The sequence below is a fragment of the Hibiscus syriacus genome, unplaced genomic scaffold, assembly GCF_006381635.1.
Source record: "Hibiscus syriacus cultivar Baekdansim isolate YM2019G1 unplaced genomic scaffold, ASM638163v2 tig00017725_pilon, whole genome shotgun sequence".
Classification (NCBI taxonomy): domain Eukaryota; kingdom Viridiplantae; phylum Streptophyta; class Magnoliopsida; order Malvales; family Malvaceae; genus Hibiscus; species Hibiscus syriacus.
Genome location: NW_024062414.1, coordinates 137,098 through 162,460, shown reverse-complemented (window position 1 = coordinate 162,460; position 25,363 = coordinate 137,098). Strand labels below are relative to the sequence as shown.

Genomic DNA, 25,363 nt, shown 5'->3' with positions numbered 1-25,363 from the left:
TGCTTGGCATCATATGAGATTTGGATTTTGATTTCCTTTTGCTTGGCACCATATGAGCTTTGGATTTTGATGAGCATCGGAAGTATTTCAGACTTATGATTTGGGTGGTACTCAACTTATGATTTTAGTTGCTATTTGTTACATTTCTTGTATACCACCCAGATCATACGCCCGAAACGTTTCTGACGCTTTAAAGTTGACCAAAAAATAAATGGTCGGGATTTCCCTCGCGTTTATACGTTGAAAAAAAACAATGGAAATTAGGAATAATCAATGATAACATGCATATTGGCTTGGGCTAATATTTATAGTGGAGCCGAAATATATATTGAAATTCAAACTCAAATTGAAATTTAAATTCAAACTCCAATTACATATGAAATGAATTTGAAATGCAGTGTTAAATTGAACATGAAAATTGCATAATTGATTCATACTGTTCAAGTAACATGCTTTATGAACCATCAAGCTAAAAGACAATATTGATTGAGTTCAAAGCTGAGTTGTGAGTTGATGGAGTTGTCACACTTGTCACATGGTTGGAATAAAGTACTCACATGCGAGATAGATTGTTTTGTTATACATAACCCATCTCAACGAAATTAATCCAAATAATGTACCCATAACAATGTTCAATTAATGTACCCACAACAATGTTTAATTGATTTGTTGTTTAATTTTCAATTTGAATTATTTGATTTAATAATTTCATTTGCACAAAAATTATTTGATTGTTTTGATATTTTTAAAATAATATTTAGAATTTTTAATTTAATAATAATATATCGTAACGTAAAAATAAATCATTATACGCCTATAATTACTAAATTAATATCTTAAAACTCACTCAAAAGATAACCTTAAATTAATGTTTTCCACAGTGAAAAAAGTATGAACACTTTTATAAAAAGGATAGACACTTTACAATATAACCACTACCTATTACATTATATAAACGATACCTATTACATTATATAAGGGCTACCTATTACATCATATGTTTACCTATTATATTGAAAGTGTCCATACTTTTTATAAAAAGGATCGATACTTTTTTTAAAAGTTATGTAATTTATGTTTCAATTTTTTTAACAGTGTTTCATGTTTTCCACCTACAATATTGATTTAATAATTTCATTTGTACAAAAATTATTTGATTGTTTTTATATTTTATAAATATTATTTAGAATTTTTAATTTAATAATATATATCGTAACGTAAAAAATAAATCATTAGACGCCTATAATTACTAAATTAATATCTTAAAACTCACTCAAAAGATAACCTTAAATTAATGTTTTCCACAGTGAAAAAAGTATGGACACTTTTATAAAAGGATAGACACTTTACAATATAACCACTACCTATTACATTATATAAACGATACCTATTACATTATATAAGGGCTACCTATTACATCATATGTTTACCTATTATATTGAAAGTGTCCATACTTTTTATAAAAAGGATCGATACTTTTTTTAAAACTTATGTAATTATATTTCAATTTTTTTAACAGTGTACTGCGAATTTAAAATGATAATATACTTGTAGTTATTGTACATACCTAAATATGTACTGCGAATTTAATGTTGTACCCACCCTTTAACTACCACTACCAATGTCACATCCTATTGAAAGCAGCACGACAGAAACATGTTCAAAATGAACCTTCGTTTACATATCCATCAACTCCTGGAGCACTGAACTTGCACAACAAAATTTTTGCCATGGATAATACTGATGTAGACAATGTTAAGCCAACCGAGGAATGCCATGAAGTACATAATGTTGATGAATCTGACAGATTGGTTGGTCAGCTCTTCTGTTCACGTGATCAAGCTTGGCACTTTTACAAGGGATTCGCACGGGAACATGGGTTTAGTGCACGTAAGGGAACAACACGGCTTGACGTGGAAGGGAATGTGAAGACACAAGAATTTTGTTGTTCCAAAGAAGGGTTTCGAGTATCAAAAGTCAATACTGTTGATCGTCAACGTGCTCATACGCCAGTCACAAGAACAGGATGTAAGGCTAGAGTCGTAGTTACAGCAACAAATACAAACGATCAGTGGGTTATAAGTAAGTCTGATCAGAAACATAATCATGCATTGTGCACATCTGCTATGACACCATTTATGCGTTCTAATCGAGCTGTAAGTAAGGCTGATATCGATGAGGCAACAACATTGAAAGAGGTCGGTGTTGGCACGTCACAAGTAATGAACTATTTAACGCACCAGGCAGGGGGCTATCATAATGTTGGATTTACACATAAAGACCTCTACAATGCACTTCAAAGAGGTAAAGCAAAGGAAATCGTCGATGGGGATGTGAATGCGCTTATTGCCTACTTTGATTATAAGAAACATGATGATCCCGGGTTTTTTATGACATACTCGGTAGACGAATCGGGGGCATTGTATAATCTTATTTGGTCGGATTCTACATCGAGATCGGATTACACATGCTTCGGTGATGTAATTGCGTTCGACACAACGTACAAAGATAATTTGTATGGTCGACCAATTATGCCTATTGTTGGTGTCAATCATCACCATAACACAATTGTGTTTGCCACTGCCATAATCGCTGACGAAACGTCTCAATCTTTCGAGTGGGTGCTACAGAATTTTTTAGAAGCCATGATGAATAAATCACCTATTTCTGTTGTAACCGATGGGGATAGGGCAATGCAGAGGGCTATCAAATCTGTTATCCCTTATGCTAAGCACAGATTATGTTCTTGGCATCTTTCTCGCAATGCACAAGCTAACATTGGTGACCCAAAGTTTACAGCAGCATTCTCAAAATGCATGGCTTCCTGGTGGACAACCAAGGAATTTGATATTCAATGGCGTTCGATTGTTTCAGAATTCAACGTCCAAAAGCATCCATGGGTGATTGAGAAGGGAAATACACGACACTTATGGGCACAAGCATATCTAACCGGTCATTTCTTTGCCAATATTCGCTCAACACAAAGGTGTGAGTCTATGAATGCTTCACTAGCTATTGCACTGAAACACAAGAAGACATATTTAGATGTTGTTCGTGCAATTGAAGATGGAATTAGTAGAATGCGTATGAACGAGTTGAAAGCAGATTACTTAAGTTCCCATACGAAGCCCTTCCAGATCACAAAACTGGTCGACCTTGAAAGCCATGCCGCTGCTATTTTTACCCGCGAATCTTTTCGTGTGTTCCAAGATGAACTTATACGGGAGACATTGCACCGGATTGAGGCAGAGATTAAGTCCTTATCAGATGAATGTCAACATTATATTTTGTCAAAGTACGCAGAAAAAAATAGGAAATTTGAAATTAGTTTTGATTCTCGTACGAAAACTCTAATTTGCTCCTGCAAAAAATTCGAGACCGTTGGACTTCCGTGTCGCCATCAACTTCACATTTTGAAGCAATTGGACTACACATATTTGCCCGGGACTTTGATTCAAAGTAGGTGGACTAATGATGCGAAGGCTTCTGCACCCAGCTATGTTGATTTGAATGTGTCTCCAGAAGTGATGCAAATGGCAAGGTTCGCTGCTCTACGTTCAACGTCAAGTAGGTTATGCTACATTGCATCAAAGACAGACGAGTCTTTCAAAACCGCAAGAGATGAGATGAAAAAACTAATAGAAGAATTAGAAAACTCGTTTGGTTTGAATCATTCAGTCAACCAGAGCATTGTAGTAAACAATGTTCGTGACCCTCAACGAAAACAACGCAAGCGAAAAGAAGTGCCGAAGAACAAGGTCGAGAAGAAAATTAGGCGATGTGGGTACTGCAACGGTGAGGGGCATAACAAACTAACATGTCCTCAAGTCAAGCTTAGTTTGAGTACAAGCACACAGCCTACATCAACTGATTTTTTCGAAGACGGAATGGAATGACAACGATCTCCATATAATATATCGTAAGTATCAACATCACTCCTATTGTATGTACATATAAATATTTTGAATGAAGGAAGAAAAACCGCGTTACTTCAAATTACCGACACTTTTTTAAATGGTATCGACACATTTTTATTCCAATCTGGACATAAAGTACCGACACAATATTATAAAGTGTCGATATAGGTTGTAGACCTATTCGCTCATAAAACCGGTATATTTATACCGGTTATATTACAAAATTATCTATTACATTATAATTATGGGTTCCGATGTGTAAAATGTCGACACTTTTTTAAATCGTATCGACACATTTTTCTTCCAATATGGACATAAAGTACCGACACAATATTAAAAAGTGTCGATATAGGTTGTAGACCTATTCGCTCATAAAACCGGTATATTTATACCGGTTATATTATAAAATTATCTATTACATTATAATTATGGGTTCCGATGTGTAAAATGTCGACACTTTTTTAAATCGTATCGACACATTTTTCTTCCAATATGGACATAAAGTACCGACACAATATTATAAAGTGTCGATATAGGTTGTAGACCTATTCGCTCATAAAACCGGTATATTTATACCGGTTATATTACAAAATTATCTATTACATTATAATTATGGGTTCCGATGTGTAAAATGTCGACACTTTTTTAAATCGTATCGACACATTTTTCTTCCAATATGGACATAAAGTACCGACACAATATTAAAAAGTGTCGATATAGGTTGTAGACCTATTCGCTTATAAAACCGGTATATTTATACCGGTTATATTACAAAATTATCTATTACATTATAATTATGGGTTCCGATGTGTAAAATGTCGACACTTTTTTAAATCGTATCGACACATTTTTCTTCCAATATGGACATAAAGTACCGACACAATATTATAAAGTGTCGATATAGGTTGTAGACCTATTCGCTCATAAAGCCGGTATATTTATACCGGTTATATTACAAATTATCTATTACATTATAATTATGGGTTCCGATGTGTAAAATGTCGACACTTTTTAAATCGTATCGACACATTTTTCTTCCAATATGGACATAAAGTACCGACACAATATTAAAAAGTGTCGATATAGGTTGTAGACCTATTCGCGCATAAGACCGGTATATTTATACCGGTTATATTGCAAATTTACATATTTTATTATAATATGTTGAAAGTGTCCATACTTTTTATAAAAAGGATCGATACTTTTTTTAAAGATATGTAATTTATGTTTCAATATTTTTTAAGTATGTTTCATGTTTTCCACCTACAATATTAATTTAATAATTTCATTTGCACAAAAAATTAGTTGATTGTTTTGATATTTTATAAAATAATATTAAGAATTTTTAATTTAACAATAATATATACCGTAACGTAAAAAATTAATCATTAGACGCCTATAATTACTAAATTAATATCTTAAAACTCACTCAAAAGATAACCTTAAATTAATGTTTTCCACAGTGAAAAAAGTATAGACACTTTTATAAAAAGGATAGAAACTTTACAATATATTAAAAAAGTATAGACACTCAAATGTATATGTACACATAGAAGCAAATATGGAATAATTAATGAAAATATACATACAATATAATCACACCAAAATATAAATACACAAGAATGTTCAAAATATAAATACACCAATAACCTTCAAAAAATTAAATTACAATATTAAGACATTGATTATATTCTTAATATTATTTAATTACATTTATTACCATTTCTTGCTTCTTCCCTCTATCCAACTTCAACTTCACCATCACTCTAACCACCTCTTCCTTCCCCCATGCACGGATGCGTGCCACTCCGGTTCTTTCATAAGCCGGCACTGCCTCACAGCCCGACCAAAAATCGAACAGTGCAACCTGCATTTATAATAAAATTTATATTTTTATATAAAAACACAAAAAAGTGATTCAACTCATTTACCTCTAAGATTGCTATGCACCCTTTGAGGTATCTCTGGCTGCCCTTTTTAAAGGTGATAATTGATTCAATCAATCTCGAATGGATATATTCAGCCCAATTGAATTCACCCTTCAAACCTTCATCGCAAATGAGCTTCATATATTCCTTGTTCGTTGACGTATCACCCGTTGGACAAAGAAATATACCGACAAGGTACAATAGAACTCGGGCCTTCAGCTCATCCCCCAAGTAAGATCCACTTTTGATATCCTCTTCAACTTCAGTATATGTCACCTTATGATTCAAACCATATTTGGAGGCAAGTGCTTTCCAGTTCTTACTCCTACAGACTTCTATAACACTTTTGCCTTTGTTTTACGGCTGCAGCAGTCGATACCCCCAGAGGGAATGAATAATCACCATACTTAGCCATACATTGACTGACGTCAAATTGTGCCATCAAGGATCGACACAATTCCCTCCGAATAGGTCGATCCCTTACTCCGATCAACGATCCAAAACCTATTTCTCCCAGCACATTCAACTGACCCTTCTCCTTAAGGTGTTTAATTAATAAATTCACCCTTTTAATGCTGCATCTTGTCGACACTTCCTACATTTTTTAACAATATATAATGTTATAGTTCTTATATATTTTGTATCAACGTATTTACAAGTTTAATGAATACCTTATTTTCATGTGCTTTCCTCCGTTCTTTGTATTCTTTACTATCATTCCTTGACTGTGTGATGTAAGGTTCCTTTTCAGCATCACTCATTGAATTCCATTTGGACCTCACATCTTTTTTCACCTAATATTAAACATAAACGTTTCTTAATCAATACATTAACACTAATACTAATACTACTCAATGTCAATTTCATTTTACATACCGAACCGCTCTGTGTGCCATCTCCCTTCATCCTTTTGCATTCGGCCATACTGTTAACATTTAAAATTTGTAATCAATTTAAAGTTTATCGATACTTTAATCCAATTACCATTTCAACAATAATAACAAAAAGACATTGATACTTACTAGAAGTACATATATCCACCCTTTGGTTGCTTTCGAGTCTCGGCCTCAATTTCAAAGTCATCTGCTCCACCAACAATTTTCCAACCCATTGACTCCATTTTTCCTTCATATATCAGTTTACGCAAATCAAATTATTTTGTTACATACACTTTTCAATATACAAATATAGATAACTACTCTTGTGGTAAAACGGTTTTCTTCAAAAGAATTTGAATGGCCACACCAAAATGTGTCGGCACATTTATACAACCTATAATATCATTTCTACCTATAATATTTAATAAAAGTATCGACATTTATATTTTCCTTGAATATCTATTTCTACCTGCAATCGGTCCCAAATGCTTCCTTACTCCAAAACCCCAAACAACACATAAAAAACCCTATCGCGATTACTGTAATAATAAAAATTAGGGTTTCGACAACATACTTTTCGATTCGACTGCAGCAACAAACAAACAAACTTTGCTTTAGAAACGCCTTCTGAAATGCAGCAACAATTACTCTTCGATTTCAAAAACTCGTCCGTTCTATCTTTTTTCAGAGGATATTTAACTATGGCCTTTATATTTTCATCGGATATGTTATTTATATTTAATCGATACAAATACAAAAGTGTCGATACTTTTATGTCAGGTGTCGATACTTTCGAAAGGATAATTACCTATTTCTTTGAAAGTGTCGATAATTTATTACACGTACTTACGAAAGTATCGACACTTTCAATATATCCGGTATCATTTTACCGGTTTTATCATTTTGATACCGGTTTTATCATATTTTTACCTGTTATATCGTTGTGGATCGATATATTTTTTTAAAGTATCGACACATTATAGGCGCTATAATTGCTTCTCTTTTAAATTCACAAAGTGTCGATCTTATATAACGTATCGACACTTTTAAATTTACCGGTTTTATCATTTTGTTACCGGTTTTATCATATTTTTACCTGGTATATCGTTTTGGATCGATATATTTTTTAAAAGTATCGACACTTTTTAGGATTTAAAACTGCTTTTAAAGTTATGTAATTTATGTTTCAATTTATTTAATAGTGTTTCATGTTTTCCACCTACAATATTAATTTAATAATTTAATTTACACAAAATTTTATTTGATTGTTTTGATATTTTATAAAATATTATTTAGCATTTAAATTTAACAATATTAACCAAATATAATAATAAATATGTTTTCAACAGTGAAATAAGTATGAACACTTTTATAAAAATGATATATACTTTTTTGAAAGTTATGTAATTTATGTTTCAATTTTTTAATAGTGTTTCATGTTTTCCACCTACAATATTAATTTAATAATTTCATTTACACAAAAAATTATTTGATTGTTTTGATATTTTATAAAATATTATTTAGATTTTAAATTTAACAATATTAACTAAAGATAATAATAAATATATTTTCACAGTGAAATAAGTATGGACACTTTTATAAAAAGGATAGATAATTTATAATATAACAGGTAAAAATATGACAAAACCAGATTCATTATGACAAAACCGGTAAAATTTACTTGATATGTTAAACGTATGGACACTTTTATAAAAAGGATAGATACTTACCGATAACCAAAGTTTACCGGTTACCAAATTTTTTAATAGTTTTTCATATTTTCTACCTAAAACATTATTAGTTGTCAACATAATAGGTACCGCTAAACCGAATTTATTAAATACATTTTAATGTATCCGGTAATGCTGTATATTAGTCGTATATTAACCCGCCTTTCCTGAGACAATCCCGTTTAGTTGTGATTAATTATTGTTATGGACATTGAAGCTAATGATTGAAAGATGGGTATGCCAGGCCTGAGTGACTGTTATTTAATGACAGCACGTTCCACATTGTAAGTGTATTGTATGGTTGAATATAGAAATAATAATGGGTCGGAATATCTGTAAATTTTGAATTATTTGAATTCAAATTTATAAATTTATCAAAGTTTTTTAATCTACTCTTTATCTGCAAACCATTTGAATATTATTATTTGAACTTGTATTAAAATTGAACATTGCTATCCGTCAAATATTAAAGTTCGAGGCAAAATGATAGAATATATAAATTTTGAAACTAAAATTTTATAGATATTTTGTTTCAATTTTAACGTGATAATATTTTAATGGAAGAGTCCATGTACTTTTGGAAAAAAAATTGTGACATCATTTTTTTTTTAATGTAACCCTCCAACTCATAAAACAAACTCAATGTGACATTTAATCAATGTTTTTCATCGTTGATTGTTATAATACTGACGTGACAGTTCACGGTACTAACATTATAATCTATCTGTCATGTTTGAGTTATCAATTTAACCTATTTGTCATATCTTCTATCACGTTATCAACCACCATATATTGTCATGCTAGCACCGTGGACCGTCATGCTAGTATAGTGAACTGTCAAGTCAGTATCGTAACAATCAACGACGAAAAACATTGATTAAAGAGTCACATTGGGTTTGTTTTCTGAGTTGAAGGGCTACATTGAGAGGAAAAAAATACGAGGACTATATTAGTTTTTTTGACCTTGATACGTTTTTGCCTATTTTAGTTCATGGAATAAATTATAACTTTTAGAGAAATAATAACCTGTTTGTAACCAAATTATTAGTAATATCATTTGTATAATGAGAATAACAAGAGTAATTTTTCCTATGAAAATGAATCAAAAGATTAATTAATCAACAATCACGATCAGATGAGAAACTCCAACAAAATCAAAGGCTAACAAAGTCGATGATGATGCTCTTGGAAACTTAAGCCATCATCAGCAAGCGATGTTCCTTGGGAAAGCTGAAGTCTAGAGATCAACAACTTCAACTGCATTGATGCTTATGTCTATAGATGGGATGATACATAAAATCAGAAATTGATGTGTAGAGCTAGACTGTGTCTTGTTCAGATCTTTGTAAAATGAAGAGGTTCCCTTTGTCATCTCTTCCTATCCTCATCGTATCATCTACATATCTGCAGTTTCAAACTCAAGGAACAACCACCTCTCTCAAGTTTTACAATATTAATGAACTGCACTAGGTAGAAGGATACGTTATCTCCAACCACCCCTCTGGATTGAAGATTCCAAGCAGCAGATCGTAATTTTTTCGAAACACGTTCATCAGCTATGGTTTCTCAAACAAATCAAAGCTTCAAGTTAGGATCAACTATGTTACATCACTTGGTATAATAAATATCCTCAGCTTACCTGATCAGGAGTGATGGTTGAATTATCATAACGTATATCCACTCTCTGCAGAATTCCAAACAAGAACATCATGATCATGGTTTTTTGTATTTTGTGGCATTCATGAAAGAAAGAAAGAAAGGGTTTAACTGATTTGGATGCAATCTCGAAGGAAACTTCGATTGTGAGCTTCCCATTCAACAATTTCAACCCTCTGGCATTGAATTTTATCACGTTAACTGCTTTGCTCTCCATTTTCCCATCACCAAATGCTAAAAGTTAGTAAAACCAAATCCCATTACAAACACAGTTTCATATACACAAACACAATACACCTGAAATTTCTCAAGTAATACCTTTTGAATATCAATGGTCTGGAAAACTCTCCCAGGGTGATGAAATCCCTCAACCCAAGCATTGTTCTCTGTGAACCCAAGATTGTAATAGAACTGTAAACAAGCTTCCAGCAACCACCTACCTTCATTCCATTTATAGAAACAAAACTGTAACTACATACCCTTCAGTTTATTCCCACAAAAAGAAATATGATTCCACCTTTTCTAGATTCAGGGTAGGATCCGGAGTTGGATTCTGGGATTCAAGCAACTTCACCAGTGCTTCAATATCAGATTTCTTAGAAGATGCTACTCCGAAAATCCCTCTATTGATTCCTTGGAATACATACACAAAAGAAAACAACCTACTTTCAATATTCTAAGCTAAAAAAGAATGGGATGAAAGTGGCCGTGGTTATACCTTGGAGTTGCTGTAAGAGTTGAGATTTGAGGTGGGAAAGTGTATCGTCGCCGACTAAGCCAGCGTTGTTATCGGCGACTTTGGTGATAAAACCGGGGCTGAATCTGTTGGTCGTAACCATTGGATGTATGGTTGAGATGAGGGTGTGAGGTTTGATGTTTTGTTTGGATGTGGATAGCCGAGGAAACAAGTGGGGAGGATGGGTTGAGGTGTGGATAAGCTTGTTGGAAATGAATGCATGAGACATTGGAGCAAACCAGGTTTGTTTCCCTTGAGCTTTGGTAATAAAATGAAGCCCACATTCATGGGGGGTATATAGTTCCAGTAGAGCTGGGATGGGTCAAATCTCTTTATCCAGTTAGTTAACTCATAGGTTTGTGTTTAGGGTAAATCTATGATTTGTTACCTAAGCTTGTTTTTAAAGTTCAGTTTGAAACTTAAAAGTTTTTTTTCCAATTAGATACTTGCACTTAGCTTTAAAGTTCATTTTGGTGCCTATTTAAAAAAAAACAATTAGTACATGAATTTGACTTTTTAGTATTCACTTTTTAAAATCAATTTGAATTGAAAAAACCTAAGTTTAAGTGTTAATTTAAATAATAAAAAAAATCAAGTACCTAGTCATACCAACAACAACAAAACAACTTATAATTTGAGATGTCTTTGTTTGTTCAAACATGAGATGCTTTTAAAACTCTCCAGTGTTAAAGAGAGAACATAAAGAAGTTCAAATTAAGATATACACCTCTTCTTAGCCTATCCTTCTCTGAAGAAGAAATAAATTAATCATGAACCTCTTCTTAGCCTATCCTTCTCTGAGACCACTCGGCATCAGAGAACACCACCAACCTCATGACTTAGGATAGAGCATGGCATAGTGATTTGTACGCATCCACGCACTGCTTAAATTTCTCTTCGCCCATCTCCTGCATACAGCTCCACTAAATTAAGTACAAATTCACACACAATGACAGACCCAAAAAAATGTATATGATAAAACCATAGATTAAAATCCATAAAAAAATTGTTTGGATTTGGATGAGCAGCCAATAATTTTCTTTTTTGGAAATTCTAACCTACCTGCAAAGGACCTTGATGCTTATCAGGATGCCACTTCAAAGCTGATATGCGGAAGCTGCAACGACAATTTTAATGACTTTAGAATACATGCATGAAAAAGAATTGGAATAAGTGGGAAACATAAATACGTAATGTTTAATCTTCAAGATGACAGGCCTCTCACATATCGAGTTCATACGCGTTCTTAACATCTTCAATCTTTAAGGGGCCTGTTCGAGGCAAACCAAGAATTTCTCTATCAAAAACATGATCCTACAGAATATGGCTTATCATCCTCATCAGACTCGGCATCACTAGCACCCTCCCACCCTCTCGTTCTTTGATTTGTCTAGCCTGATTTTTCTCGCCACTCAAAACCAGATTCTGGATTCTTGAAAGAATGACCTTCCCCAGAAGACCAAGTATACCATTTGTTCCCAAATTTAGCTTGGAAGATTCTCTCAGGATGATCAAATTCCTCAGAGAAACTCTCTCTTTTTAACTTTCCTGGGCCATGTAACCAAGGACAATAAAGTTTTCAAATGCAGAAGCAAGTTCTCCCATAAAGGAGGCATTTTTTCAAGTTTCATTTCGAGAAACAATAAAAGAAGGAAGCTCACTTTTAACTTTTTTGTGGTTAGATTTCTGAACATGTTGTCCAGAAAACCTTGACCGCCGCTTCTTATCAGAACCATCTGAATCCTGGCCTTCTGTCCCCTCAAATTTCCATTTTGGAACTTCATCCTGGATAAAAGACAAAGGCATAACTTATATTATAATTTCAGGTACTAATGAAAAATGTAAGCTCAATCTTTTGGTACACTGTAACACAGAAGATACAAGGCATTCAGGTTTTATATACATCATTTGAGTCCAATGGTTTCCATGTAAATAAATAAAATTCTGGCTTTATGTACGTTTGAGTCAAACGGTTTCTTGGTAAATAAAAAAAATTCAAGCTTTACATGGTTATTAAGTCCATTGAATTTTAAGAAAATTCAACTTACCATCACTCATCACAAAAACAACTGCAACCTCAGTTTTTCAAAGGCCTAACTTAAATCAAAAGCTTCTACTATACCTCAACACTAGATGCACACTTTATGGGAATATTCTATGAACCATAAACTTAAGAATTTTTATTAAAATATAAATGACAGAAATGCCAATAATGAAGACACTAAAACTAATTCCAAGGCTTGCACCTAAAATTGGAGTAAAACTATGGGTGTCAAAATATTTCCAAAATTGAATCATTGGTTCATTATTTCCAAAATATTTGAAAAACTCCTTAATATATTAGAATAAGCAAATAAAATTGGAGTAAAACTATAGGTGTCAAACGGGCGAGTTGGGTTTGGTTTGAGTCACGTAACTTCAGTTAGGGAAGAAAAACCAGTTCCGCTCAGTTCAGGCTTAGGTCGTCTGGGGTTCAAATTGTTTAATTTTAAAGTAAATTCAGTTTAATGCAGGTTACAATTTTAGTTCATTCAGGTCAAAATCATCTCTGAATCAGGCTATTTTAGGTTCATTTGGATTGTTGACTTCTATGGTCAAATCAAGTTAAGTCAACTTCAGATTCCAATAACTGGGAAGGTTTACAGGTTAGGGTTAAGTTTTGACAGCTCTAAACAAAAATGCATAAAAACCAACAATAAATTATATCACAATCTAACTACACAATAATAACTATAATATAAACAATACATCAGGAAGATTGAAGTTCAAATCTTGAATAAGAACAGGGTTCTACATCAAGCAGGAGTCCAGAAATGTTTACCTGGAATGAAACCTTTGAGCAACCGCTATTATGGAGAAGATGTTTTAGAGCTGTCTTTGTGTCAGCACGCTTTTGATGTATTGTATATCTTATGTAGTTCTGCAATAATGTTTGAAATATCAGAGAGCTTCTCTCTTTTTCTTTTCTTAAAAAAGAAAGAACAAATAAAGTAGGAAGGAAACTGGCAGAAGACGACAAAAGAGTTCATAACAAAGCTACTTAGGTAGTATGAAATTAACAAATAGCAAAGTAATAAGGCCATTAGAAGATGAGGTCCATCATCTGGTCAACATGAACATTCAAATAAATCATGGAGATTCCTGTCCTGAGATGTACAAGGTGTTTATTGCATTAAAGATTGCTAGGAATGTTCTTGGTCCAAATATAAGATAACTGTTTCGGCAATTGAGGTTGAAGAAAAGATCTAGAAATGGATAGTATAGCTCGAGCATACAGACTTGACCTGGAATTTAGTCTACTAAAAGTTCTGAAACGATTACCAATATAAAGACATTCATATATGATATACTAGGAAGAAGATAATTAAAAGATGCATGCACTTAATTACACAAAATAGACGCCCAAAAAACTGCATACCTTAGTTGTTTGTTGTTTACTTCTTTCATCCTGCAAAAATAGGTTTAATTGCTAAGTTTTCTCATCAATGCAAGGCATATACAATTTATCCGACTTCCTAAACAAAACAAAACAAAAAAAGGTTGCAATTGATGGTGCTCCAGAGTGGGAAAAAGGGAGAAATACTTATTCACATAGAAGATGACTTAGTTTGATAAGAATCAAGAACAACCAATATGGGGCAAGAGGTTGAAAATAGCAGAAACTAACAACATTATTTTACATTAGCATTCAGAGAAAAGGACTTTATGCCACAAATTAAAGCTATTCAAGAACTTGAAATTTCAAAAATCCTATTTAAAGCTATTCAAACTCACCCACAGCAATGCATGAATTTAGCAACGCAATTCTAGTGAACAGACAAAAACACTTGTATGCTCATTCTTGTATGCACATTATTTCTTGAAATATCAAACAATGGCAGTAATCAAACACCAAGGTTTAATGGGTTTGGCTTTCATTGACAATTTCCGAAGGAGAAACGAATTGGGTATCCATAAAAACTAACATAAAATTCAAAGGAAAAAACGAATTACCTGTCCAGCATGAAAAGAACTCGAGCGCTCTTCGACCAAGGGCACATTCTGGTAGGAGGGCCAAATGGACAGTGAATCAACAGAATCGAGTTCTTTGCATGATAAGGATTCGGCAGTCGAGACATCTATATCCAGTTCATTAAGAAAGAGAGGGTCTGCAAGAGTCTGATTTCCCGATTTTTTAGCAGCTAAACTAATTGCCCGACACCAATTGCGGTACAATAGAGTTGTAATTCACTAGTTATTCCAGATGCCCGACAAATCTGAAAAAAACGTGTCTCAGTCCCAGTGTGGCTGATCATCCGATTTCGATATTGATATCTAAAAAAGAATCGATTTCATTCAACGTTTGATTCAAAGAACTGCGCTTAGCCCCCCCGGAACAACCACAAGTGCAGGACAATAACTGGTTGAAATAAGAAGCGGATTATGCCTACCTTGGCTACTGGCGAAGATGGAGTCAATTTACTGAACCAAAGTCATAGCTGAGTGACTTAGGAAGCGGCTTTGTCTTAGCTTTTCTACCTATCTCTATCCGCTTCCAAATCCTAACTCTGAAGGCGAAGAAGATGAAAATGGTGTTGATGGTGGAAGGAGTGATGTAGAGGGTAAAGGAAGTCGAAGAGAGACGGATGAAAATTCCTCAGAGTAAAATGAGTAAGCTTCCGCTGGTTATAAACGTCTGTGAAAGCTAAGAAAAACCAGGCAGAAGCAACGAATCCCACATCCTTTGCAAAATTGCCTACTCAAGTATTTAAATCAAAACGCAAATAACACATAACTGAGCCGTCAGGCCTATCCTTGGGCTTGGGTTCCCAGCCCCACCCTGCACAGGTTGGAAGAGACTGGGGGTGTTGGGCGGGCTTTTTGGCCTCGGGCCTCGGGGTTGATATATATGGCAGATTAGCATTTAACACTTGCTTCTTTTTGGGAGACGAGATTAATTAACGTGTTGTCCTCACCCTATCCTTGGAGTGGGTTTTATCGTTAGACCGAGAGAGTGAGAGGAAGGAAGAAAATTACTCTTCGCCGAACCAGATACGACAGGTTGGATCCAAGAGTTGTTTCTCCCAACAGTCTGTCTCTGACATTACACTAAACCATAATTATAATATATATTCTACAGATAATGCAGTTCATGCATGTATCATCCTGATGATCACAACCTGTAACTATCTTATTTACTGAGTGGCAGAATACGTGAAGGTTACTTAAATTTTCCTTTATATTAATATTACAATGGCTAATATTTTATTTTTATGATGCCAAATATAGTATAAATAACCCTAATTCGGAGGCTAGGCTAGTGTTGTTGTGTTCGTGCAACGAGAAAAGCAATTGGTTTTTGGAGTTTAGAGCACATTTTATCTTCCCGTTCACTTCTCATCACTCATTGGTTATCACTACTACTGTCACTGTGTATAAAATTTAGCTTTTGAAAATTTAAGCAGAAATCAGTGCATTCATTTGACTTTCTACTAGCAGCAGTTCAAGATGAGTAGCATAACCGGAGCATGTTCCCGATTAATGGGAGAGTTAGTGCACGCGGTGCGAGGCGGATACGTACGATCAGCTTCAACAGCTCACATTGATCCCATTAAGTCAGCGGCTTAGAAGTCAGAGGCAGGAGATGATGAGTTGATGGTCCGGGCTCTCACTGTTGTGTTTAGCATGGATAAAAGCAATGGCAGAATAAACAAGAAGAAGGCGCGTCAAGTGGTTGAGAAGCTTGAGTTGGTCGGTCATGATGAACAACTCACTACTAGCTTTGACGTGGAGGAGGTGCTACGGATGGAGGAAGAGGATGGGTCCAAGCGGAATGAGCTGCGACGACAGGCCTTCGAAATTTTTGACGAGGATGACAACGACTTTATTGACGCATTGGAGCTGAAGAGGGTGCTGCAATGCTTGGGGTTGGACAATGGGTGGGATAATACTCAGATTGAGAAGATGTTAAAGGTCGTCGACTTGAATCTAGATGGAAAGGTCGATTTTACTGAGTTTGAATTGATGATGAGCGAGGGCTTGAACTCAAAAAAAAATTTAGAAGCTCAATTAAAGCCTAAAATTCGAGCTTGATTGAAGTGAAAGAATAGTTCACTCAATGTTCACCAAAAGATTCCATGATTTTGAATGTCAAATTACCTCTATTATTTATAGGAGTTAGTTGGGATGTTCTTCTATGTTTCTTAGCAATGTGGGATTGTTTTGTTATCATATTTTTACTCTTTAGACTTTTGAGATGCTCTTCTATGTTTCTTAGCCATGTGAGATTGTTTATTTTAAAAAAATTAAACCAAACAATATTATTTTGTTATGATTTTTTTAGCCACAAATTTATTTTTTAATTATAGTTATATAATTATATTTATTATTTAATATGTTTTACCTTTATTATTATGTTGTAGTTAATTTGAATTATTTTGTTTCACTTGATTTTATGGTTTTTAACTTATATATGTTATGACTTGCTTTGAATATGACTTGCGATATAAAAAATTATTTTTTATTAAATATTTTTGGTATTTTTATTTAATTTTTAAATAATTATGACGTCGTCTAATTCTTTCGACCGGTCAGACCGGTTCGACCGGTTGAACCAGTGAACCAGTAGCATGGCCGGTTCGCTAACCGGTCCGGTTCTAAAAACCATGACTTCAACTAGAGCTTTAATTTTTTTAAAAAAAAATTGCGTGTGTAATTATACTTATAATTACAAAAAAAGTATTAACATAAATGGAATGATAATTAACAACCATAAAATACAATCAGAATAATAACAAAATATATCCATATCTTTTTTTGAATAGAGAATATATCCATATCTAAATTAAAATAAATTTAAATTTAATATAAACAATAACAAAGATATACATAATCTACGCATGATTTAAAACTATGAAATCTTGAAATTAAGCCCTTAAAAATGGTTATATGAAATCTTGAAATTAAGCCCTTAAAAATGGTTAGTTAGTGGGATGAAATACTAAATTCCTTAAATAAGGTTAGAAGTTATAATCCTGACATTTGTGAAATTGAACAAACAAAGTTAGGAGAGTCGCCCTTGCATCTGCAGTTCTCTATCTGAATTACGATCAATAAATCAAATACCAATGACTAATTCAAAAAAACCCTTAAAAATTGTTAGCTAAGGAAGATGTTATTATTTTTTAATAAATATTTTATATTATTTATAATTATTTAGTTTGAGTTGTTCGATATCTTTTTGAAAATGTGACATTGATAAGGGGAAGTTCTACAGTAAAACACCCTTAATATACGATTAAAAAAAGGCGCTACCGGTTTTGTTACTATTTAAATAATAAAACCGGTAAAAAATTACCTAAAACAGCATTTTTTTACCAAAAACATTAATATTTTTTAATATTTCCGGTAAAATATCAAACAATAACAAAACTAGTAGAAAAAGTAAAAAAATCGATAGCGTTTTACCGGCTGATTTTGTTAATAGAGTTAAATGTCGGGTTATACTGATTTTTAAATTAAATTGTTTTTAAAATTACAATATTCAAATGTATTTTATCCGGCTTTTGAAGTATAATTCTAAATTTTAAGCGGATAAGTGCAACATAGTCATACCTAAAATATTATTAATTTTTCATAATTAATAAATAAAATAAAATTAAATGGATAAATTAAATTTAAAATTTATAAAATAATATTTAATTTTAATTACTGTTATAAAATAATTTTTGGAGTTCATTTATCATTATTTTTTTATAAAAATTCAATTATTACTTTATAATAGTTTAATAAATTTAAAAATCAAATTGTAGTTTTAAAAATTTCAACAATTAAAAAAATTAAGTTATTAAAAATATTGCTGTTATAAAATATTTTTAGAGTTGATTTATATTATTTTTATAACGCACAATTATTACTTTGTAATAATAAATTTAATGGTTTTTTAAAATTACAATATTCAAATGTATTTTATCCTGCCTTTGAGGTATAATTCTAAATATTAAGCGGGTAATTGCAACAAAGTCATATATAAAATATTGTTAATTATTTATAATTAATAAATAAAAGAAAATTAAATGAATAACATAAAACATAAAAGAAAACAGGTCATCGATTAATTATGATTTTGTTACTACAAAATAAAACTTATGAGAGTGTGGAGAACTCAATGTTATATACACCTAACTGATCTGAGTCTATGAGAATTAACCATGTAATATACCTATAGGAATTAATTCTGTAATGAAAATTTAGAATCTAAAATCTAAATAATTACATGGTTGCATTATGTTTATTGTCTTTATGCTAATATAAGTTATGAATCCAATAAGAATGATTTAACAGTTGATGTATGTTAGGAATTTATTGGTTAGATGTTGGCATAATGTTTAATGAACCTAGGCATTTATTGATTAAGTTCAAAATTTTAGATCAACGATTTTCAAAATTTGATAACGATGGATGGTAAAGAACTGTTTTATAGTTATTGAATTTGGTAAATGTTAGTGCTTATTTGTTTTCTTGCATTTAAATTTATGTTATATTAATGTTTTATGTTCAATGAACCTAGGCATAATGTTGGCATAATTTTTATGTTCAATGAACCTAGGCATATAGTGATTAAGTTCTAAATTTTAGATCAAGGATTTTTAAAATTTGGTAACGATGGATGGTGAAGAATTGTTTAATAGTTATTGAACTTGGTAAATGTTAGTGCTTAAATATTTTTTTAAATAGGGTACTTTGTATTAAGAATTAACCAAAATACATCACCTCAAATATCTCATTAAAAAACCTCTCTACCACAAAATCTCATACAACAAGCCAGACAAATACAAAAAACGATACAAACCCCACTCACAACTAATACCACTTCAATCCTAACCCCTTAGGTTGAATTAGAACAGAAAGAACAGCAACTGTAGGTCCATACATTCACCGCCACATAGGATTGGATCCACCCAGCACCAGAGAAATAAATCAGCAACCCTGCGAAGAAAATAATGAAAACACGCACAGCAGCAGCCAACAGAGAACAACACAGTTCTTAACTCTCATGCGTCGCCCAGGTTTACAAAGAACATCCTACTTCCCTGACTCCAACGATAAACAATGACGGCATAGAGTGTAATAAACATTCCATTCACAACCCGCCGGCAAACAATGGTCTCAAATTCCCCATTCGAAACTTCAATTCCAGAAAAACAGAATCAACGAATCAGCTCCTATGATAAATGTCCATATAAGCCAGCTAATAAAAGCAGTACACCATCTCCTTTGACTAGCATCAATTAACAACCACCACAAAAGATAAAAGATTCCGGACTTCGAACAAAATCTTGAGCAAAAGGAATCAGATGCGGCCATAAGCAGGGTTTCAAATCGTGGTTGCGGTCGTGTTTTCGGTTATTTCGGATTTACCGTGATTGCGGCCGTCGCGGGTAACTCGGACGGCGGCGAAATTGCTATATCGCGGCCGAAATCGCGGTCGCTGACCGTTTTTTAAAACCCTGGCAATAAGAAATTAGCCCAAATCGCAACCTGAACCAAAGAAGCATTAAAAATCTGATCCACCGAGAAAGAGCACCCATTAAATCTGGATTTATTCCTGCACAACCATATTTTCCAAATCAGACCAAAGAAACCAAGGTACCATAAATCCCTGACTTGCCTCCTAATATTCTGCGAGAACCAGACCTCAAATAACTCATTAACATTCAAAGGAACAATAATGTTCAATCTCCACAAGCTGCAAAAATGCCTAAACAAGCCTAATCAATTCAATAAGAATGACCAACAGTATTGTGATTTCAGTTCAAGGCGAAAATGGATCAGATAGGAAGCTAAATTTCGTAGGAGACAGATTATGAGTTCAGTTTTAATCTGGCTCTCCACATTTGCCCAATAACTTTCCTAGGTGGCGGATCATCGGGACCTTTTGTCTCGTTGCCCTGATGTAAAATACAACCAGCCTTGCCAGAATCCGGCGAGTGTGGTTTTAACTCGGTAAGGAAGTTTTCCAATCACGGACCACTCCTGAAAAAACAGAACCACAAACATCAGAGCCTTAAAGACTCGGGACACCGTTTCACCTAAATAACAAACAATTTGATGCTTCAAGGACAAGTAAATGTACTTGATTGTTTAATGCAGGTTAAAATGTCATAAATGTACTCGACTGTCGATTGTTTAGTGCAGGTTAAAATGTCGTAAAAGTACTCGATTCTTGATTGTTTAATGCAGGTCAAAATGCCAAGTGGTACTATCAGGAAAAATTAACATAATGGCACATAATAAGAAATTTAGTATGCTCGACGTTGAACAAGAAAAGCTGACAATGCAGCTAAGATGCACTACAATTAAGCATATGAAGTACCCTACAGAAAACAACCTCCTAATAAGACTATGCCAGGAACAAACTTAAACATAAACCAAAGCTGTTCTTACGCAATAAAAATTCTCACTCTTTTCCTCCTTCCAATTTTCATTAAGTCCTTGATGCTTGGATATGAAGGGGGTTTTTATTGAGGTCTTCCATATTATCAAAAAAAAAAAAAGCTGATAATGCAGCAGTTCCACTTGAGGCATGCATGAGCATAAATTGGGGCGTTTCATGCATGATTACACAGACATTCAATTGCACACGTATGCACATGCACATAGCTACCTATACACTTGTGTATGAATAAGAAACACGAAAAAAAAATCTGTAAAGCGTGTGAGTACATAAATACAAATATATTCTATTATAAACCATAAAAAAATATAAAGAAGAAGATACCAGTGTATCAAAATTAAACTGAAACACTTCTCCAACCAGAATCGTTTTTTTTGTTATAGGGTGTTTCTTTGTTGTGCCTCCGGCAATAACAATGGAATTGTTAACAAGCGCCCAAGCAAACTCGATATGTGAATCTGGTTTTTGCGTAGGAGGTAATGTTTTCCACTTCATGTCGCCATCCAGCATGTATACCTCACTATATACCACCTGAAGAAAGATTTGAAAATATGTTAAATATATGGCTCGGATTTAAATTAATGGAAAAGATATTATTGATACAAAACTTATCAGCAAAATATAGGTCAGACAACGAGCGGAGAACTCATTGCACTTAAAAATGAGAGTGATTAATTATTTAAACCATCCATTAACTTAGAACTTTTGTAAAAAGGTAGAGACACAATAATCAGGAAACTCTGACGTTCCAAGTAACATAGAACTTCATAATGCATAAAGTTGTTACATATTGTGTGGAGGTCAAGAATGTTCGTCCATAAAATTCTAAATGACAAAATATTTGTACCTGCTAAGTAAAACGGAATAAAAATCAAAACATATACTTAAAATTGATCAAGAGAACTGAACCAGGTTCACTAAATGAATTAAGTTCAGTAATTTAGTAAGGCTTCCAGTTACAATGAAACCATGCAGATTTGGTTTAAGAAAACAAGCCTATAAAAATTGATCAATTGTTATACTAAAGCCACATGAAAGGAACTATAAAGAAAAACTCAAGTGGCCCATATACCTCCATCCTCCGAGAGCAGTTTGAAAATTGGTGATCCAGGTTTGGCCATAAAATCACCCTCTTGACCACCAATAACATAATGACTATCTTTAAACACAACACATGCCCTAAATTGATGACATTCAAAAGATAAAGTGTACGTGAGAGAATATATAAGGAATACACAACTGAAAATAAGTTGCAATTTTTCTTGGCTATTAAAGAACAAATAGAAGCATATAAGATATGACTTATGCAGTCATTCTTGATCGAGGATGATACTTCCAAGTTCCAGACATTAAATGTTCCAATCAAACAGAATTTACATTGTCTTCCTTTTCCAATATTGGGTAAGGTTTCCATGTTCATCCGGTAAAAATATTTGCTTAAAGATATAAAGAAATAAACGTAAGAGACTATTCATTTTTCTTGCAGAATCCATGTCCGACAGTTATCTACAAAACACATTCTCGGGCATGGATTAAATGTGAACGACCATCCAAAAACTTTAAAAAGAAACATATATGATATAGACACGTACCTACATTCAATGCTCAAACTGGAGTATGAATCAAATGGGATATCAGCTACTGAAGATTTAAACCAAAATTTTCAAATGCTAAAACACAATAATAGTGCATAATTGCATTAAGTGCGTTGTCAAAACAACAATTGTCTCAATTAGCTCTATATATCATTTGATTAACTCCAAAAACTAAACATGCAGACAAATATCCATTCAGTTTTTTTCCTACAAAAACGTAAACAACTATAAATAGTCTACAAAAGATGCAATGAAATCATAACCAAAATGTAAAACACCCAAACAGCACAAAAAGCAAAATCTTTCAACTTAATGTCGTAGACTACAAATATTAGAGAAAACACTTAGACAAACCTATGAGGTCCTCCACTTGGAATGGGTACTTCACTCCTCCATTCTGTTTCCAATGCTTTCCCATCCTTTACAGCAAGGCTCCAATGCTCTAATCCAGGTGTGTGCCTATTCTCCTTGCTTCCACCCATCACATGAAGTCTACCTCTCCAAAGCTGAGTGGATGGGGCATACCTGAAAATTCTCAGGGCCATATGAAATCAAGAACTCAAGATTCATATGAACCATGCAGTAGCAAATAACATAAAACTAAAAGCATGTTCTCATAACAGCATTTTGGCAAACAATAAATCTTACTTTCCATTTCCGGGAACGCGTTGCTACGGAAACATCACTGCATAGACATATGTAGCCATCAAAGAGTTTGAGCCATTCCTGAACTGGGCAAACCAGGAACCATCGTTAGGAACTCCATGCCCTTAATTGCAACTGACTGGTAAACCACTCTCCATTTCAACTTTGCACCCTCCAACACCCGCCACTCTTCATGACATTACAGAATCAATGTCTGTAGAAAGTAGAAGAAAAAAATACCAGTCGTAGATCCCAGTTCACTGGTAAAAAAAAACAGTCTATGAAGGGCAAAATCAGTTGTTTCCTTAGTTTCCAAGGTGATTGCTACATCCGAACAGAGAAATATATAAATGTGAAGAAAAGAGAGTTTAGCTGATCGAATAAATGATCCCTCAAAAACCGACCCAAAGGTTTATCAAAACTGTCATAGTAGTTTTTGATAAAAACGAATCGAAACATTTATATATTTCTCTGTTCTTCACATTTGTTTTAACGAAATTTGATTCAAATCGAAACGAAAAATCAGATTTTATCCAGCAAGGATTAAACCAAAAACGTCAAAAATTTTGATAAAAATTTTTGTTTTTGTCTAAGTTTTAACGAGCAAAATGGAGAGAGGAAAAATACCCATTTTAGGGGATTACAGTTTTGAGGGAAACAGAAGCATTGCAAAAGGAAAGGGAAAGCAAAGGAGCGAGCACCTTATATTTTTTTTCCTATCTCTATCCGCTTCCGTATCCCAGCACTGAAGGCAAAGATGAGGAAAAATGTGTTAAATTTTTGTCTGGGAGCGTAATCCCACATCATTAAAGAAAGTAGAAAGAGAATGGTTTATAAACAAAAAAGCAAAGAACATGAAACATAGTCTTTCGGGCAATGTGTTGTGCCAGCTGTAAGTGTTGTTTGTTGTCGATGTAAGCTTGTGCTGAAGTAACGTGAGCTAATTTTAAGTATTTTAATTTTTTTTAGCTGACCCTATTCCCATATGTAATTAGATAAGGTGGAGGTAGGGTAGTAGGCTGCCTTTAACGCTAGGTTGAGAACAACTTCCGTGGAAGACCTCCGGCGCCCACCGTAAAACTTAAATAGTTCACAAGTCTAATTGAGCTTTTCATTTTTAATTGGTATAAAAAATCTCAAACTTGAGCATGAGAATCGGACTCATCTTTTACTAGAGAAATTAGCCTAATCGAGTGAGCTCAAGTGACGTGATTTTCAATTAAGTTACTTGAGCCTTCAATTTTTTGCTCTTTATTATGTGATGAAGATTTTATTTCTATGATGCAGTTGAAAGAAAGAGCAGAAAAGCTTGAAAATTGGAGAATGAAACAAAAGCTGAATGAGAATAAGAAGAAAGAGGCAAATGAGCTACTGCGTAGAACAAGTTCCATGTGGATTGAAGAGCATGAATTGGAGAAAAACATCCTCGAGGCCGTCATGTATAAGCATGATTGATTTTCCCTTTTATTTTCAACCAACATAAAATAAGGATTTTACATGATTCTAGTGGGTAATGGAAATGTTAGTGCTCTTTGTTTTAGCCTGCTTCTATGTGATTTGTGGTTAACAGCTTCATTGGAGATTTATATTATGATACTTTTGGACCCATAAAAAGAGAGGAGAGATCCCCTTATATTAGTGTCAAACTAAGTGGTTTTTTAATTAATATTTTAATAATTCAACAACTTAGTTTTATGTTGTATTCGCATAGCTCATGCAGAGTTTTGTATCTTTTTATGATCGATGGATAAGTGAAAGGTAAGACAATGTTTCAGGATTTGGCGAACAAAATGTTGATCAAGTTGGCATCTTTTCGAAGTGAATGCTGGAGCTCGAAAACCAA

At 33.5% G+C, this 25,363-nt stretch overlaps 4 pseudogenes; 1 reads left to right on the top strand and 3 right to left on the bottom strand.

Moving 5' to 3' along the window:
• Positions 1-9,678: 9,678 nt before the first annotated feature.
• On the bottom strand, positions 9,679-11,092 carry LOC120208841 (annotated as a pseudogene).
• Positions 11,093-11,567: 475 nt separating this feature from the next.
• On the bottom strand, positions 11,568-14,963 carry LOC120208836 (annotated as a pseudogene).
• A 1,356-nt stretch (positions 14,964-16,319) lies between these two features.
• On the top strand, positions 16,320-20,118 carry LOC120208835 (annotated as a pseudogene).
• Positions 20,119-20,276: 158 nt separating this feature from the next.
• On the bottom strand, positions 20,277-23,678 carry LOC120208834 (annotated as a pseudogene).
• Positions 23,679-25,363: the final 1,685 nt, after the last annotated feature.